The sequence below is a fragment of the Talpa occidentalis genome, unplaced genomic scaffold (genome assembly GCF_014898055.3).
Source record: "Talpa occidentalis isolate TD23 unplaced genomic scaffold, MPIMG_talOcc4v2.1 talOcc4.2, whole genome shotgun sequence".
NCBI classification, from domain to species: Eukaryota; Metazoa; Chordata; class Mammalia; order Eulipotyphla; family Talpidae; genus Talpa; species Talpa occidentalis.
In genome coordinates this window covers 138,888,369-138,907,465 of record NW_023602073.1, presented here as the reverse complement: position 1 = coordinate 138,907,465, position 19,097 = coordinate 138,888,369, and the positions used below count along the sequence as shown (strand labels likewise).

Genomic DNA, 19,097 nt, shown 5'->3' with positions numbered 1-19,097 from the left:
CGATGATCTCTGAAGAATGAAGAATTTCAAGAAATTTGGGAGGATATAAAAATTATTTGAAGTGTAACTTGAAAATAAGAGGATTATAAGGAAAAAAGTAAGACTTCATGATTCCAATATGGTATAAATTTTTGTATACCTGGTCACTTAATTGCTAGTAATTCTTTACATCTATGAAGCTTTTTCAATTTTCTGTGTGTATATATTGATATTTCATACACTAGTACAAATACTTTCTCATTTTATGCCTACTGTTTATACAAGAAATATTCATGGTTATATCTTATTGTTCAAAATGCAGACCTAAAGTGAATCAGAAGTGTGATAAAGGAGAAAAGTTTAAAATGTTCATTTATTTTAGAAGTATTCATTTTCAAATTACAAAAGTATGAGAAAGTAAAAGTGTCTACAATTTCATATTCTACAAATGACTACTGATAACATTTTCATGCATAGAGCCTTCTCATCACATACATAACTGTTTTATGATATTGGGATTATGCTATTTGATTTTTTTCACTTAGCTATGCTGTCAATATTTACCAATATCATTTAATGATTTTCTACATCATGATTTTTAATAACTGTGCAGTAAGCCATCATATGAATATACATAACCATTATCCTAGTTTAGACTTTTAGATTATTTCCTATACTTAATGTGAAAATAGGTTGATGAAACGCAGTACAATGGAGATTAACAGGAAAGGGAACTGGGGTTCTGACTTGTAAGGCCAGCTCTGAGTGGCTTTGGATAAGTCATTTCACCGCTGTGTTCTAGTTTCTTCACTTAGAAAATGTTGAGGCTGAACTAGATGAAGTTCCAGATCCCCTTTAACTCTAACACAGATGTCAGCACTTTCAGAATTAAAGAGCACTTAGAGGGGGAAGGTCTTAAGTGGGGCACTTCAGTGGAGAAATCTAAACAACTAGAAGTCGCCCAAGGGCCTCCGTATATGCTGTTTCCAGAACTACAACATCAAGAAGGCAGCAGGAGCTAGGCCTGAGGAAAGTGAGGACACATCAAAATATCTTTGATTTTGTCAGCCCTTTCCTGTCCTCTGTGTGCCCAGAGGATGACATCTCAGCCTGCCAACCCTCTGGTCTCCAGACCTCCAGGCACATGTGGGTCAGCTGAGTGATGTTTACAGTGTGACTGGAGACTTACACTCTCTGTATTTTTGCATATTTTCAGTTTCATTAACAAGTTTTTTAGAAACAGGGTTTAAAAGTTAACATTAAAGGCAAGTCTTTCAAAATAATTTTGCTTTAATCAAGGAGTCATTTAAAAAAGTAGAGTTAAAGTTTGGGAGTGAAAGGAAAGCATGGATAATAATAACTCCGGTCTTTGATTAAACAAGGGTTTATTGAACAACTACTACATTCTGGCTGGTCCAAGGAGATGGAAAGACATATGGAGTGTACAAAAGAGACAAAGCCCTAAACTTGGTGAATGTACATTCTTGGAGGAGGTTACAAACAATAGACACACACAAGTATATCATGTTCTTACAGTATGCTGGATGCGCCTAACTGCTAAACAGGAAAAAGGAAATGAAATGAAAGAGAAAACGTGGGAAGTAGGCAGGAGGTTGTTGCTATTCTACTTCGGGGGCACAGGAAAGGGCGCTTTTATAAGGTGAAGTTGGAAGAGAGATCAGAGGTGTAAGAGATCAAGCCAGACAGATCTGTGGGGCATGGTTTTCTAGGCAAGGTCAGTAACAAGGTTTTTGAATGAGAAGGAGATGTAGCTTGTTCTGTGCCACTGTGAGCAGAGCAAACGAAACAAAGAGAAAAGTAGTAGAAAATGAAGTCAGGAGAGCGGGAGATTCTATAGCCCCTGTATGGAACATGACATTTATCCTGTATCAGATAAAAGCAATGAAAATATTTAAGGCAAAGAGATCTTTTTGGATGCTTAGCTGAAAACAGACAGAGGTGGACACTGAGGAGTGAGGAGGGCAAAATCCAGGACAACAAGCTGAAGTGCTATTGCGGTCACTCAGGGAAATGCAGTAATGGCTACTTTAAGGTCAAGGTCAGGGGCCTCCCTGGTGGCACAAGGGGTTAAGCACCACACTGTGAAGCAATCTACAGCCTCTGCAGCACGAGTTCGATCCCCAGACAGTCAAGGAGCAACCCACATGGCACAGCAGACCTCTCCTGTCTCACCCGCTGTTCCCCGTAGCAGTTTGAGTCAGTCGATCTGCCTGTTCTGTTCTCCACTCTATCTCTGGTGAATCCTCTCACCCCACACATCTCTGGCCTGTACCCCAGTGCTTGTATGCATAAATAAATTAATCTTTTAAAAAAAAAAAGGTCAAATTCAGAGGGTGGGAACTACTCTGATGCTGCATTTCCAGAGGATGTGCCCATAGGTAGGATACAGGTGTCCGATAAATACAAAAGCAAGGATACCAGCTAGGAATTGGGCTGGACAATTGAAAGACAACACTATTATCTATTGAAATGACAACTTCAAGAACAGGTTTGGAAAGAAAATTAGGAGTTGGGGTATGAACATACATAGTGGGCCCATGAGAAACACAAGCTTCAGGTCCCAGGAGTACTGGATGTGTGACATCCGGAGTTCAGGGAACAGGCCTGGGAGAGAGAGAGAGAAATTTGGGATCATCATTATAAGATGAATTCTCTAAATAACTTTACCCACCCCATAAGAGTATTTTTATTGTTAGAATAATATGTAGAAAAAGACTCAGATTGGAAAATTATTAATAAGAAGAATTTATGTCTGACTCTTGCCACAAGTAAAGTCATCCTGGTTATTATTTTTAACTCAATCCATGGTGTTTAGATGAAATTCCACATAGAACAATGTTGCGTTAAATGATTAGCTGATTCAAAACCTTGTTCTCCTTCTGCACAGAGACATCATTGACTTACATGAAATTTCTGTCAGAAAGGAGTGAGGTTGCACAGGCATTCCTTTATTAAGAGCTGGAATGGGGTCTCCCCTGGTGGTTCACCGGTTGAGCACTGGGCTGCAAGTATACCCGCAGCCTCTGCAGTGCTGGTTCATTCCCTGGCCTCCTGCGAGGGTCCCGCAAAAAAAAAAAAAAAAAAAAAAAAAGCTGGAATGGCGTTAATGATTTCACTTAACCTAGGATTTCACTTTACAAAGAGGTAAAAAAGCAGAAGCTCAAATGGGGAAGTGACTTTCCTGAGTCATTGAGCTAGTATACTTACTATTTACTCAGTACAACAAATGTTTACTGATGATGTACTAGGTGATGTACTCAGTTGTAGATAAAGCAGTCGACAATGAAGATAAAGACTGCTGCATGGGATTTATAGCCCCTTTGGGAAAGCCAGACAACAAACATTCCAATGTACAGAGTGACACTGAATTGATAAGATTCACAAGTGTCTTAAAAAATGGACCAGCGAAAGCATTGGGTGATAAGCAATTCATAGTTCAAGTTGAGGTACTTTTTAGAATAAAGGGAATTAAAAACATGCCAGGTCAGTAGGCGTAAAATGCAATGTCCAATATGGGCAAATGACTATGTAAGTTCAGCCAGATTAGTAGGATCGGGTGTTAGTGGGGGGATGGGTTTACTTCACATACACCCATTAGGAATAAAAGATATGGTACCATCTGAAGAGAAACATGAAGGCTGTGACAGAAGGAGAAGTGCATATTATTGGGGTAGGGCTCTGAGCCAAAGGTAACAACAGTGAAAGTCTCTGAGGATGGCAGCATTTGGAGAAGCAGTAAGGAGTTCAGTCTGGCTGATGGAGAAGGAAAAAGGGGGAAAATTGTAGATGAGGAAGGATGATGTAGGAATATTTGAGTTATGAAAGTGACTTGACTTTGATATTTATTATACTTGGTAGAAAAAGCTGTTTGGTTATGGAAGGATGATTAGCATTATCTAATTTTCATTATAATAATAATTATAAACCTGGCTGCCATATTGACAATAGATTGTGAAGGAGAGGATTAAAAATTATACCGTTTATAATGAGAACAAAAAGTAACTAATAATAAATTTTAAAATGCTATACTAGGCTTCCACTTAAAATTTTTGTAATTAAAGGCCTAAATTAATGGAGAAATACATTATAATCATAGGTTAGAAGACTCAATCTTGTAAAGATGTCAATTTTCAAAGAATTCTATGGAATCAGTGCAATTCCATCTGGTCTGATAAAACTGCTGACCAACAGCAGCCCTGGGCCTACCAGAAGATGCTTGGTTGTGGACCCACAAAGATGGCAGCTACCCAACAGCAACAACTTCCCATAGAGAGAACTTCCTCTTCTTGGTCATAATGTATTAACTGAATGTGCTTGGCTTCTCTAATTCCTTACAAGTGTTGATTTGTCCACTTGCACTGGTATATTAAGTGAACTGATTAGTGACTCTAACCCTCCAACAAAGCTTCACTTACTCCATCTACTCTCACTTTTATGTAAGGTCATAGTCCTATAATAAACCACTTGTTTCAGTAATACAGTAGCTTTGCTTCCCCTGGTAACCCTTGATGACTATTATTCTTGGCACCTTATTGCAATTGAATCTGATTCATAGAACTAGATCCTTGACTATGAGTCTGATGCCATCATTATATGAAACTTTTGGGAGTTCTGGAATGAAGTTAATTATATTTTTCATGTGAGCATAATACAAATGACTTGTGGTAAAGGGGAGATTATACTAGCCTGCAAAAAGGTTTCAAATACTTCATAACCCTGTAGCAATACTCCTTTACAATGTGACTTTTCAGTTTTTTCCATTAGAGGTGGAATCTTTTTCTCCACACCTTAAAATTGTTCTTGGTATCTAACTCTCTTAGGCTACTTGGACATTAGCAAACATGAACCAAACAGAGAATTTGATATATAAATATAAATATCAAATGTTGTGGCATGCTAAGTAACTAATTTTCAGTCATTGACGATGGGAACTGACCTTGGAAAACTATTTATCAGTTTCTTACAAAGTAAAATACATTATCTACCTTAATATCAAGCAATTCCAGTGCCAGGTACTTACCCAAGAGAAAAGAAAACATGTATTGATGCAAATACTTGTATATGAAACTTCATAGAAGCTTTATTCATGATAGCTAAAGTTGGAAAGAACCCAAATGCCCAACACAAGGAGAATAAAGTTGTGATATAGTCAGTAATACCATTCAATATTAAAAAGGAATGAAATACCAACACATACATGGATAAATCATAAAACATTTGGTTAAATGAATAAAGCAAGATGCAAGAGCTTTTACTATCTAATTCCATGTATGTAAAGTTCAAGAAGAGGAAAAACCCAGAACGCTTGTTTTTCCAGGAAATATATATATATTTCCCCTGGAAAAAAATATATGAAAAATATATGAAAAAAATATATATGAAAAAAAATATATATATAAAGAGGAAAGGAAGTAATGATATTAATGATACATATGATTATAATGACAAACCAATGGACTCCGAGCTGGAGAGAAACTGAGGACATGAAATGCTGATGAACAGCAAATCAGAGGCAGGACCTAGAAAGTACAAGTCCTGGATAAATTGAAATGAAACAGAGACAAAAGAGGTTTTGTTGGAGATTTGAATGCTTGAAATTGTCACGTAACTTTTATCTTCTGTCTATATGATTATTTTGTTCTCTTCTCTCCCCATCATTTCTGCCATGTTTATGTTCCTACTAAACATTAGTTAACTCCAGAGGCCTTAATGAACAAAGCAGGCAAAGAAACCACAATCTAAAAATAATGTTCAGCTTTGGACTTCAGCAAAATGTAATAAAACAGTTTCCAGAACAGGCAGGAAAAAATGCACCATTTCTAGAAGCAAAATTATCAAGAAAATAATTTTAATGTGGAAAATCCCTTCCACTCCTGAAATGCAATCATATTTGATTACTTGTTTGGAAGAACAGCTCCTCCAGCTAAACTGTCAAGGATGGTTATTATTCTGTTCTTGTGATTCAGATATTGAGGGAGAGTGTGTTGATGACCTACGCAAAAAGACATAGCTAGCAGTTTTTCTCAATGCCATCCCCAGAAGGGAATCTGAGTCCTGTGTGCTGTGCTTTTTAGTGGGCTCTGTATTGGAAAATATGCTTTGTCAACACAGAAGCATGTGCTCATATTTAATTCAAATATTTGATCTGTTGTAAAATTCAGCAATGCGTATAAAAGGTACCAACCAATGCATATTTGGCTCACTAATTCATTCAAAAATTAACATATAAGCATTTCTATTCATATTTTACTGAATCTAAAATTTTATTTTAGGGCAAGTAGATTTATTGATTTGGGGGGTGGTTTGCTTAGATTTGGTCATAAGACATTCTTCTGTTCTTTTATTAAAAAAATGATTTTACTAGGGTAAAGTTCTAAATAAAACCCTTGTCTCATGCTTGAAATTTAGAGTAGAATAGCACTTTCCATGTCCTTAATTGGTGGTATGTATATATATTTCCCATCTTTTGCTTTTTATAGTTATAAAAATTGTTTATTAAATAATCAAAGTAAGTCTACAAAACCCTGGAAGAAGTATGACAGATTTGACCATGTGAGAGCTGTTCCAATTAACATGAGCATGAATTTAGTTTATAAAGACAGGAACAGTAAGTCATTGACATTAAGAATGTAATTATTTTTGATAAAAGGGCTTCTAGTGCTAAGTTGTCCAGACCTAAAGATATGCTGATGCTAGAGGAAGGCAATGCAGGATGCTTTATAATTATGTTTATTGAGTTAATACTGATTGATAACACTACACATTATTTCTGTCTAGGCTCTAGTGGAATATAAATTTGGCTTTAGAAAAGAGACCAGGTCTGAAGGCAATCTTTTAAATTAGTAATATTCCCTCCCATCTAAGGAGTCCATTAGGTGCAGGCACATTGCTGACGTTTATAAATTCACCTATTTTCTCTTCCTTCTGTCATTAACACCTAACTTCTAACACACCATACATGTGTATACACGGTGATTATTTGATGATCTATTGCTGCATAATAAACCTGCCAAAATTTAATAGCTGAAAATTTCCATTTTGTTATCCTTGCAATCAGCTGTGTCAATTTGGGTCATCGGGTGGGTCTATTCCTGCACTATCTCCTGGGGCCACAGTCCTTGGGCGGCTCTATTGGGCCAAAACAGCCAAGATGGCTCTCTCCATGGCTCAGTAGACTGCAGGCTGGGGGCTGAGTAGGATGTACTGACCACCACATCTGTACATGTCCTCTCCTGAGTTCATGAGACAAGGTTTAAAAAGTGAGTGACTGGATCAAAAAGATGTAGTATATGCATACAATGGAATATTATTCAGCTATGAAAAAAGATAAACTCATGCCATTCACAGCAACAAGGATGGAGCTGGAAGGGATGATGCTCAGTGAAATAAGCCAGAAAGAAAATGAAAAATATCAGATGGTTTGACTTATAGGAGGGATGTAGAGGAAAACAAATAAGGGATGGGGCGGGGTGGGGGAGGGGGTAATTATAATAAATGAAAAATCAAAATCAACAGGCATCTACAAATCAGAGACATTCTGAGAATTTCACAGGGACTACACTTGAGAGGAGAAAGCATACTTTGTACAAAAATGAAGAATGATGTGAAAAATTTATAAAATTTTAAAAAAAGGGAGTGTTCCCAGAAGCTGGCAGCTTGGCAGTGAAGTGCTTGACAGTTGTCAATACTCTGAAAGGCTAAACCTGGAATTGCCATGGTGTCGCTTCTGCCATAATCTATTGTTTAAACTGTCATAGGCCAGAGTAGATCAGGCAAAGGGAAAATGCTCTCCCCTTCTCAAACGACAGTGTTACAGAGGAATTGCAGCCATTTTCAGCCACCAAATCTCATCAATAAATAAAGCTGTGAATTCTATAAAAGAGGTTTTTTTGGTGGGTGTGTGTTTCTTTGGTGTCCTGTGTTTCTTCAAAGTGTCTCTCAATGATGTGCCAGTTAAATGGCAATAAACACTCCTGCCACATTTATTATTAGATTACAATCTGCATTGTGTGCTTTTCTTTATTGGGTATTCTTACTTCCTTTCTGTAGGGTAAAACTTTAAAGGCACAACTTTAGCAATTTGTTCCACAATGAAAGACTTCTCTTCCCTGTTTACTTATGTGAAATTAAAGTCAGAGGTTCCAGAATGCTTTTCAGAGCTTTAAGATGTCTCTATCACTGGGTCTTGTTTTCTCTCTCGAATCACCAGCTACATCCCACACAGTGCATTAAATATGAACCCAAATGACCTTTTTCATTATTTATTCCCAATTTCTAACCTCTGCATGGTAAAATTATAACTGAGTGGGAAGCAATTTCTGTTCATTTCAAGAATCTGTGAAAGTTATTCAAGCAACCTGCCCACAGCAACAGAAAGAAGCCACAATGCCATCCTTGCAGTTTAATACTGAGCTCTGAAAATTGTGCAAATACAACTTCTTGTCATATTTCACAAAGATGAGCAGTTCAAGTGCCAGAGCATGTATGCTCCTATATGAGCATACATAATATATAGTCATACATTACAAACCTACATTAAGGATTTAGAATTTTCCCTGTCATTAGCATTTTCATTTTATTGGAAAATTCATCTTTAAATCTTGCATCAAATGTGTTACTGTATTTAGTGAACAGAAACTTACTTGTTATATTACACAGCATCTGCTCCTTGACTCTTTACTGGAACTGACTCTGTGACTATCTTGATTGCTGTAACTATGCACCAAGTGCTGAAACGAGGAGGTGTAAGACCTCTAAGGCTTATTCTTCTTCAAGATTGTTTTGATTATTGGGTGAGCCTTGCATTTGCATAGGTATTTTAGGATCAGCTCAACCTTTTCTGGAAAAAAAAAAAGGCAATTTGACTTTTGATAGGAATTGCATTTAATCTGCAGAATCATTTGATACTATTACGGCAATATTGTCTTCCAATCTATAAACACAGGATGTCTCTCTATTTATCTAATTCTTTCATTTAATAATGTTCTGCGGTTCTTAATGTAGAAATGTTATGTTTTGTTGGCTAAATTTATTCATACTTACTTTAATATTTTTAATGGTATTGTAAATGCAATTGCTGTTATTTTCAATTTCATATTGCTTATCTTTAGTGTATAAAAATGTAATAATCTTTATATTTTGATATTGGTCTTGTATACTGCCACTTTGCTGAGCTAAGTTATTGAAAACTGAAGTAACTGACTTTTTAGTGGTTTCTCAGGGTATTCTGAATCAGATCATGTTTTTGAAAACAAGTATAATTTTATGTCTTCCTTTCTGATCCAGATACCTTTAAATTATTATTATTAATGCTTTTTTTTTTTTCCTTTCTAATTGCCCGGACTAGAACCTTGAATGAAAGTGACAACAGCTGACATTCTTATTCCTGATTATTTTTAGTATTTCACAACTAAGCTTGATGTTTTCTGTGGGTTTTCAATAGCTTTATATCACTTATCAGGTGGCAAAATTTCCCTTTTTGTCCCTAGTTTGTTCATCAAGAAATGGTGGTGTATTTTGTCAACTGTTTTCTCTGTATATGTTGAAACCATGAGTTTTTTGTTCCTTTGTTCTATTATTGTGATGAATTGATTACTGATTAATACTAAACTTGTTTATTACAATTTGAAAAAAAAAATTGTCCTTAAACTCAAAACATCCTTGAACCTTAAACTGGAAAAAAGAATGATTTTTTTCTTCAAGATAACAAAATTGTCTCTCAACATTCATCTGCATTTAAAGTTTCTTGGTTCCTCTTGGTCTGTGTTTTCACTGGAGTTGAATGATTAGATAATGTCATGGCAAATAGCATGTAAGAAATAGACACATCCTCAAGAATAATAGCTGATTACTTCATTAGCAGTTTCAAGCAAACTAATCACATTCTCTGCAAGTAACCATTGATGTTAATAATGTTACTCAATAATTATGAATTTATTTAGTTTTTATTTAGATTATTTACATCTAGTAGATTCTAATCTACCAGTCTAATAAGCATCTCATATATGTTCAAAACTAGCAGTTCTAAAGTCTCATTTGTCATATAATTTGTCTTTGACTTAAGAAAAATTATTACAATGTCTCACTGTATTTTTGCTTCTAACTAGTAAATATTATTTTACTTCCATAAAATAGTTCATAAAAATAAAGAGTATTAACTAAATTTCTGTTTCCAACATGTCCTACTGTCAATGGCCATTTCATGCCGCCTTTCTTTGTAAATTTCCTTTCTCTAAACATTTCTGTGTGAAAACCAGAAATTGCTCTATGCAAACATTATTGAAATTATTATTAACTTGCCATGCTGTTAAATTTACCATACCTCCATGTCCAAATGCCTGAACTAAAAAATCAGCAGAGTATATTTAGTAACATTTTAACATTTTAAAAAATATAGTTGCACAACAGAATATAATCAGGAGTAAAATTCTCTTTTCAGTAATGTCTTCTAAATGCAATTTTTACTGCAACTCATAATTGGTATAATCTAAAAAAATCTCCCCCTTGCTGCTGAATGCTCTCAGAGGCTCACAGAGCAAGTATTTCAATGACATTGTCCTTTGAGTTCTTAGTTTCCACAGACTCAAAGCTAGAAAATTATCTCAGAACATTCTAGGCAAGTCTTTTGTTTTGAAGTTTGATTCATGGGGGAAAAAAAACATGTTTTGAATAATTTGTTTTTTCTCTAAGACATATTTTTCGTATTTGTATTCTTCATTATGACTGATTTCGCACTGTTTCATTCTTCTTGACACTAAGCCAGGAATGATAAGAAAACACAAGCAAGACTGTAATGATGGAGTTCATAGTTTTCTGTTTTCCTTTTTTTTCTTTTCCCCCCACTTACAGAAAGTTGACTCCCACTGACTCCAGGGATTTAAGTTTGGGTGTGCAGGTCAGTATTCTTACAACCCTTGGGATTCATTGTCCTTGTGTGCCAAAATGACTCACCATTCAGCACTTCTCATATCCCTAATCTCTAACAACTAATCTTCCTCTAGTTATGTATGATAGAGATTACTCAGGAAATGACTGGTAACTCACTGTCGTTAACCATTCAACCCTAGTTATCAACACGGTATTCACTGCACTGCAAAGATAACCTGCATTAGAATGGAAAGCTTTCTTTGTTCTATACTTGCAACAGTTTAAATAACATTGAAGATCAATTCCTTAAGTAATGAGCTCCCTGTGATACATAAGAGATCTGGTGTACTTTTGGTGATGGTAGTTATAAGGAGGGCTGGATGATCTTTCTCTGTGGGACAGTTTAAGAGATTACTTTCTCTTTGAATTCATTTGCATAATGTTGAGCAAAGTTTTCAATTAAGATTTTTTTTTACTTTCTCATGTAAATGCAATTTTTTTTTAACCACCATTTCAGGATTATCCATTTCATCTTCTCCCTACAATAATTATTCTGTTTTCTAGCAAATGGACTTCTACTGCTAGCATTAATTTCTTCCTTCTTGAAATTCTTGAATTGAAGCTTTAGTCTCTTTTCAATCATTTAGAAACATTTTAATGTTGGCATTATCTGCAGCTCAGAGATATTTATATATAGTATCTTTATGGTAGTTATTTTCCAGATATTCCGTAATTTGAAGTTCAATTTTCTCCTGAGTTACATGTCACATTAGTTTTTTGATGCTGTTGGTTTGGTGGTGTGATTTTTGCTGTTTAATGATTTTACTGCTTTGTGATGAGTGCTGTCAATTCTACTTTTTTGGAGTTTGAGAATTCTTTATTGCTATTCCACCATGAGTTTTGTGATTGTTTTTTCCATGATTAGTGGAAAATAAAATATTTCCTTTGTGTGTGTGTTTGCAAAGGATTTATTTTATGTTATCTCACATTTTATGTATTTTTTTTTTTGGTTTCTGTGTCATTTTTTTTTAAAGATTTATTTATTTATTTATTTATACAAGCACTGGGTACAGTCAGAAGCGCGGGAGGGTGAGCGAATTCACCAGAACCAGAGCTGGGAGCAGAGCAGGCAGAAGGACCGAAGTACACTGCTGAGGGGAGCAGCAGGTGGCAGGAGAGGTCTGCGCACCATGTGGGACCCTCCTCCAGTGGCCGGGGAACAGCCGGGGATCGAACCAGCGCCTCAGAGGCCTTGGGCAGCTTCGCAACCCAGCGCTCAACCACTGCGCCACCGGGGAGGCCCTCATTATTTTTTTCTAAGATTTATTTATGCATATAAGAACTGGGGTACAGGCCAGAGGTGCAGGGGGGAGGGGGATGAGAGGAGTCACCAGAGACAGAGTGGGGAACAGAACAGGCAGCTTGACTGAATACACTGCTGAGGGAAGCAGGTGGTGAGACAGGAGAGGTCTGCTGTGCCATGTGGGCAGCTCCCTGGCCAGGGATCGAACTCGTGCTACAGAGGCTGCAAATAGCTTCACAGTGCTGTGCTTAACCCCTTGTGCCACCAGGGAGGCCCTATGGCACATTTTATTGAGGAACATGCAGTTAATGTTTTGCCATGATTTTCCCCTAATACTTCCTAGAATCTGTTATATGAACATATACAAACATTATTTATAACTTAGACTCATTGTAGATTCTTCTCTTTGTAATGAAGTATCCCACTTTGTTGAATTTAGTACTTTTTCCCCTGCATTCACCTTGTTTGATATTTGTTTGGGGGAGTTTTTATTGACCAACTATGTCCTTTTTCATCTGATGACTTTCAAATTATAACTCACTGTATTTCAGCACATTTGGAGACATTAACTTTTTTATCCTCCTTGGTGTTTTCTGATACTTTTCAAACATTTTATTTCTACTTCTTTTTGCAGTTTTGGATTCTATGCCCATCATTGTGTGTCTGTTTCCAATATGATCTTTACTTTTTTCTCCCACTTCTACCTCTTTCTCAGAACTATAAAAGCAGAACTGGTGTGAGGGTATGCATTCATTCCTAGGTTTACTGTAACGAAGTAATTGGGCGACTTCACATAACAGACTTTTAATGTCTCATAGGTCTATAAGCCAAAAGTCTGAAATCAAGGCATCAGCAGGCTCATGGTCACTCCAAGATCTGTCGAAGGACATCAGCTTGATTCTCCAGGGTCTGGTGGTTTCCTGGTGGCTTTTGCCATTCTTGACTTGTAAATGCACCACTCCAGTCTTTACTTGGCTTCTCCCTGCCTGTGCACAGCCATCTTCTTTTAAGAACACTAGTCTGCAGGGCGATGAGTAGGGAGTAGAATCAAAACAGGGGTGGGAAGAGCACAAGGGACTATGGTGATGGTACACGGGTGAATTGGTGGTAGGAATTTCACAGGGACTATAACTGAGATGAGAAAGCATACATTGTACAAAAAATGAAGAATGATTTAAAAAATATATAAAATAAAATTTAAAAGAAACAAAACAACGATTAGGCTCTAAAAACAAAATTAACAAGCAAACAAAAAGAAAAAAAGAACACTAGTTACACCGCCTTAAGAGCCTGCCCTACTCCTGCATGGCCTCTTCTTAACTAATTACATCTGCAGTCACACTATTTAAAAAAATATACATCATATTCTGAGGTGTTGGAGGTTGGAATTCACCATATCCTTTGGGGAAAAATTATAAAAGTCGTAACAGGGCGTATAGTCTGAGTTCCTCATTCTGACTCATAGCTTCTTTTTTTTTTCATTTTTTATTTTATATATTTTTACATCATTTTTCATTTTTGCACAATGTATGCATTTTCATCTTGGTTATAGTCCCCATACAATTCCCACTCCCCTTTTTTACTTTATTATAGTTGGTCTTTTTCCTGGTCCCTTATTTAGCAATTCCACTCCTAGGTATTTACCCAAAGGACACAGAAACAGAGCTTGTTTCTTTAACAATTGCTAGTTAAAAAAATCTTGGAAATAGGGTTGGTTATAGAGCTACTCCTTGCTAAGAATGTTTCTAGTTAAGTGTTTATCATCTTTTTGGTTCTTGTGTCTTTTTTTTTTTTTTTTGCCCCTTGTTATCTTTGTATAAATCCTGGCTTGGTTATAAAGACTAACAATGCAGTTTCTCTTAAAAATGCAAGCAGTCTGTGGATATAGATAAACAAAACAGTCAGGAAAAAAAAATTAGCAAATCCTAGAAATCTTACTGTACACCTGAGCCTACTAGAGGTGGGTAGGGAAGAACAAAGTGGGGAGGGGTACAATGAACTATGGTGGAAAAATAAGAGTAGGTGTGGTGGGTTACACCTGAGGGGTGTGGTCCTATACCTCTTACGTGTTTACAATGTTGTCAACCAATGTTACCTCAATAAAATAATTTAAAAATATAAGCAATCTTGTAACACACCAAAATGCTTTCTAAGCATGCTAATTAAACAGATCAGTGACTTTGAATTCAGTGTGTTATACCTTATCTTCACCCAAATATGTTTTAAAGAGTTAACATTGATTTTGCTATGTTTAGGTTATATACTAATGTAGCTTTAGAAATAACAAACTCAAACATTTTTAAATAACTTGTAAAAAAATGTTAGAACAGAGTTAACCAGACATGACCTATGGAATATTTATTTAAAAATGGGATCTGAGATCTATTGGGAGTTGGCTAGAATTTCTTCTCTATTATAAGCAGACCGAGTGAGTAGATAATTTCATAGGCAATTACATTTGACATACCTGCTTTATTTTTCTTTTCAAGGTCACCATTAACCTTGGTTTGAAAAGGACAAGAACACTTCAAAAATGTCCTACAAGGTTAACAGACAGACTCTTTCATAATATGCAGTTCCAAAACTATCATTACTAGTATTAGCCATTTGGTAACTTGTCCAGCTTATTGCAGAGAAAAATAAAATATTAGATTCCCTTCTTTACCAGCTTACTTAATACACTGCACAAAGTCTTAAGGAAGAAGCCTCTAGATGGATTCTGTAAATTGTAAATGCAGGGTTTTGATGCTGACATTTCAGTGGTGGGCCATGTCCATGCAAAACCACATTTTAAATAAAGGGTCAGTTATCACATCAGACTGTCTGGCACCCACAATTCTGGACAGTAATAAATAACAGGGAGCTAAAGGACTTGGGTACAAGTGTGAATTCCATTCTCAATTCAGCTCAGTTTGATTCATTCTGGAGCTATTTTAAAATCTACCTGAAATAAAATTTTCTTTGTGATACTTCATTGAGAAGTGAGATGTCTTAAACATTTGTTACAGTGATATATTTGTTCTATGTTTGCTTGATAGCTAAATAAAAATGACTAGTGAGAATGCATTGAAATATTTTAACATATAAATTTAAAATATCAGAATATAACATTTTAAGCCAAAGATTGATTGAGCAATGTCTTCATCTTACACTGAGTAAGGTCTTTAGATATTTGATTAGGTTAGTGCCTTTTATTTCAGAACACGATGCGCTCAGCATACACATACCTGAGGAGTGACTTACTTATCTATTCTGTATCTGGTTTCTATTTTAACCCTCTGTATAGAGTCAACTATTGCAAACATTGCACACCACTGGTAGGTAACATGCATGGGATTTACCATTAAATCATCATCCTGTAAATAAGATTGGATAGAAATATGCTCAAAAAATAGCCTAGAGTATATATTCCATTCCTAAAGGCATTATGCCATGAAAAATTCTACTCCCAGTTATCAAAGTCATTCTGAATCAAACTGGTCCAAAAGAACTAGAGTAATTTATAGCACCAGATTTCCATCAACGTTTTTGAGGAGTATCTTAGTTTATAATCAATAAAGAAATTCACAGAATTTCATTTTTAAACCACAGTTTGACAGTGGAAGTGGTACACTGAATTGAAACTAAAGCCAGATTCAACTAGTATTATTATAAGGTTTCACTTAAAGCAATTTGCTGTGTTACTTTGCAGGCTTTCAAATAATTTAACAGCATGGCTGACACTATACTAAAGACTCAAAAGCAAGTAAGTGTTCATAAAAAGAGAGAAATGGCAGCTACAAATTTAGTGTTTCCAAAAATCAACAAAGTGATCATACCACTAGCATGTTAGCATAGAACATAACCATAATTTAAATTATAATATATAGCCACATATTTGTAGAGCATGTTTGGTAGTGAGAAAAAGACTGAAAGATGAAGGGTTTGGCTTGGGAAATGCTGATGAACTGCAGGACAATACAGGTAGTATTCAGGTGACTTTTCGGGGGCAGTAGATTGAATTGCCATAGATAAACTACTAGAGGTATGTTACATGTGCTGCTAACCTTGTCATCCTCATTCCTACCGCCTCCTCTTCCCAACACGTGTGCACAATTTGAAGACTCAGAAACAAGAAAAGTCATGGTTTTGCATGTTCATCATTCAAAACAAAATCCTGTAATAAATAAATGGGTTGTTTATAATATTTTACATGCACAGAAAGCCTGTTCTTTAAATTGCATATTGTCTATTCTTGCACGCTGGTTAGAGCAAGTAACAATAACAAAAATTCACCATTAACAAGTATAATGGGCATTTTTAACTGCTGAAACATTCCAGACATTAATGTTAAGAAAGGTAACTGATTTAGCAAGTAAAATTCAGTTAGATACAGATTGAAGAAGGGCAAGCTCATAGGTGATGTTATGAAAGGTAGTAAGAAGTAAAGAAAATTCAAAGCAGTTCTTATATTTTTTTTAAGTACCAGGTTTCAAATGAGAATGTGCCTTTTCATTTCAGTGATAGTGTAGGGAGGATACTAAAAAGTGTAAAATGCATTTTGCCATGAATGTATCAATATTACCTAAAAAGCTAAAGTTATACTCAACCAGTATCCTCATTTCCAGCCCAGCCCTGAGGCAGTTAAAATCAGAAATTTAGTACTTTTCTTTCTGAAGATAAATGCTCTTCATAGGCTCACACTGTCTTTACATTTTTCATACATATTTTTATATAAATATTAAGTCTATGACTATACAGTAGCTCATATGGGAACATGATTGCCCATTTTATTTCTCTCTACAGATGAGCACTTACGTTATTACTGTCTATCGATCTATCAATCGATTGGTCTATCTATCTATCTATCTAATCTACCATCTATCTGTCATCTATCTAGTTTGGGTTTTTGCAGGTATATCCAAGCATTGCTCCAGAAAGCAGCCTTCTCTACAGTCTTTCTTGTACACAAAAGTGGAAGTTTATCCAGAGCTGATTAGGGCAAATGAAACTTAAAAATAAGAGGCTTAATTTTCTCCTAGAAAATGAAACTTCCAGTCACTGCTTCCTCCTCCTCTTTTCTATTTACATTTCAAAACTTATAAACTCTTTGTCTCTTTTAAATGTAAGTGAAACTTTTAGAGGCCAAACAAGCCTCTCAACAGCATTCTTAAGGATCTGGGCACCATCTTTTAGAGATGTAAATATCAAAGAAGTTCCAGGCACCTCACCCAGTCCCCCTTGAACAGTTAGGAGCCTAACCTTGGTGGGACCTAACACTAAGTAGCAAAAAGACCTGCCAGAAGTGTTACAGCTCTTTTAGAATCTGTCTGGCAGGTTTTCCAATGGTCCCCTAAAGACCCTCATGTAGAGAGAGTAAAAAAAAAAATAAAGACTTCCTGCCATAAAGATTGAGAAGTATATGTTTCCTTTGGAGAAAGTCAATTAGCTGACACAGATGGTCACACAATGGTGAAACGCCTTTAGAAGGAAGAGTGTGATGAAGGGCGTCCTCCTACCTGAGGAGTGAACAGTGGGTGCCCAGGTGAAAACACACTGGATGGCTTCTACCTGCATCTGTCTTCCCAAGCCCCAGCACATTGCCTGTGCTGAGGACATTCAGGATTCATGCACTCAGTAATAAAACCACCTTCTTTCTTTTCTACCTCTGTGGTAGAGGTTTTCTGAGTGAGATATTAGTTTTAAGCATATATCTTCCCCAACAGTAGTTCCACTTCTTGGACTTGCATGTACACGGAACAGGAGAGAAACGTGGAGGTGTCTATCAAAACAAATTAGTCAACAGATTATGAATACCTTTTCCTGTTCATCTGTATTAGGGATTAATCAAATTTATACATTTTGTGAAACTGATAACGCTTTTGTTTCCTAGTAGTTAGGGAATGATGCAAGAATGGCCTCTTCTGTAAAAGTCTGGCTTATATTATTCTTCACCCATTTCTACTCATTGCCTTAAACAGTCTTTTATTTATCCTGCTTAATAATCTTTCCCCAATTACACAAGTTACAAATATTACCTTTTGTCTGTTGTTACAATTTTGCTTATATCATCTTGCTTCAAAAGATAGTGTTTTAACCAAATGTACCATTTTTTCCTTTTTGTTTTAAAGCATTTGGGAATTCAAAAAGAATCTTATTGGTGAGAGTCAGCATTTTTTCCCCATAATTTGTAGGTTTTATTTAGATCATATAAGTTATTAATTTTCAGGTTCTGTCATTTGGGGAAGCCTGTTATGACTTACGTTTACCAAATGGCCAACCAATTCTAGCAACACTGCTTGTCAATTACTTCAGCCCAACAGAACCTTTAAGCCTCTGTGGATGAAAGTAAATCTAAATTTCGTCAGTGGGTGGAATTGAATTTATACTGCCATCCACTGTGTAAAGTGTTTAGATTTTTCACAACACTGATTTAGGAATGCACGTTAAAGTGCTGTATTTTAAGAATGTCCATGTTTTGCATAATAGAGATTTCAAGCTGAATTAACACTACTGTTAATGGTCCGGGGAGGCTTTAAAAATGAACACCAAATATTTTTTAAAAGTAGATTATGAGTCCCTTCCCCCTAATTTTTTTCAGTAATTCTGAAGGCAGGCTCAGGAATTTTCATTAAGCAATAAGGTCAATAAAAAAGTCAGCCAAAGTAAATTTTCTTTAGCCATTAAGTTTATCTTAAATTCAAATTTTATGTTCAGATTACAAAAATGAGTTGCTGTGAGAATTTTGGAGAAAAGCAAAAACAGTTATTCAGCTTTACTTCTAAATTGTGGGGAATAAACAGCATAAACTACCTCACAATGACACACAGAAATCAGTGTTTATAAACAATCATGGCCTTGTCGAGTCTCAAAATTACTAACAAATAAGAAGAATGGTAAAGATGAGCAAGGAAAGTGCAATACTTCTAATTTTGAAACCATTGCCAAA

The 19,097-nt window shown here is 35.8% G+C and overlaps 1 non-coding gene across 1 annotated transcript; it reads left to right on the top strand.

The window, feature by feature from the left end:
• Positions 1-17,451: 17,451 nt before the first annotated feature.
• LOC119253616 (U7 small nuclear RNA) lies at positions 17,452-17,513 on the top strand. The gene has a single exon (XR_005127147.1). It is a non-coding gene; the product is annotated as a U7 small nuclear RNA (small nuclear RNA).
• Positions 17,514-19,097: the final 1,584 nt, after the last annotated feature.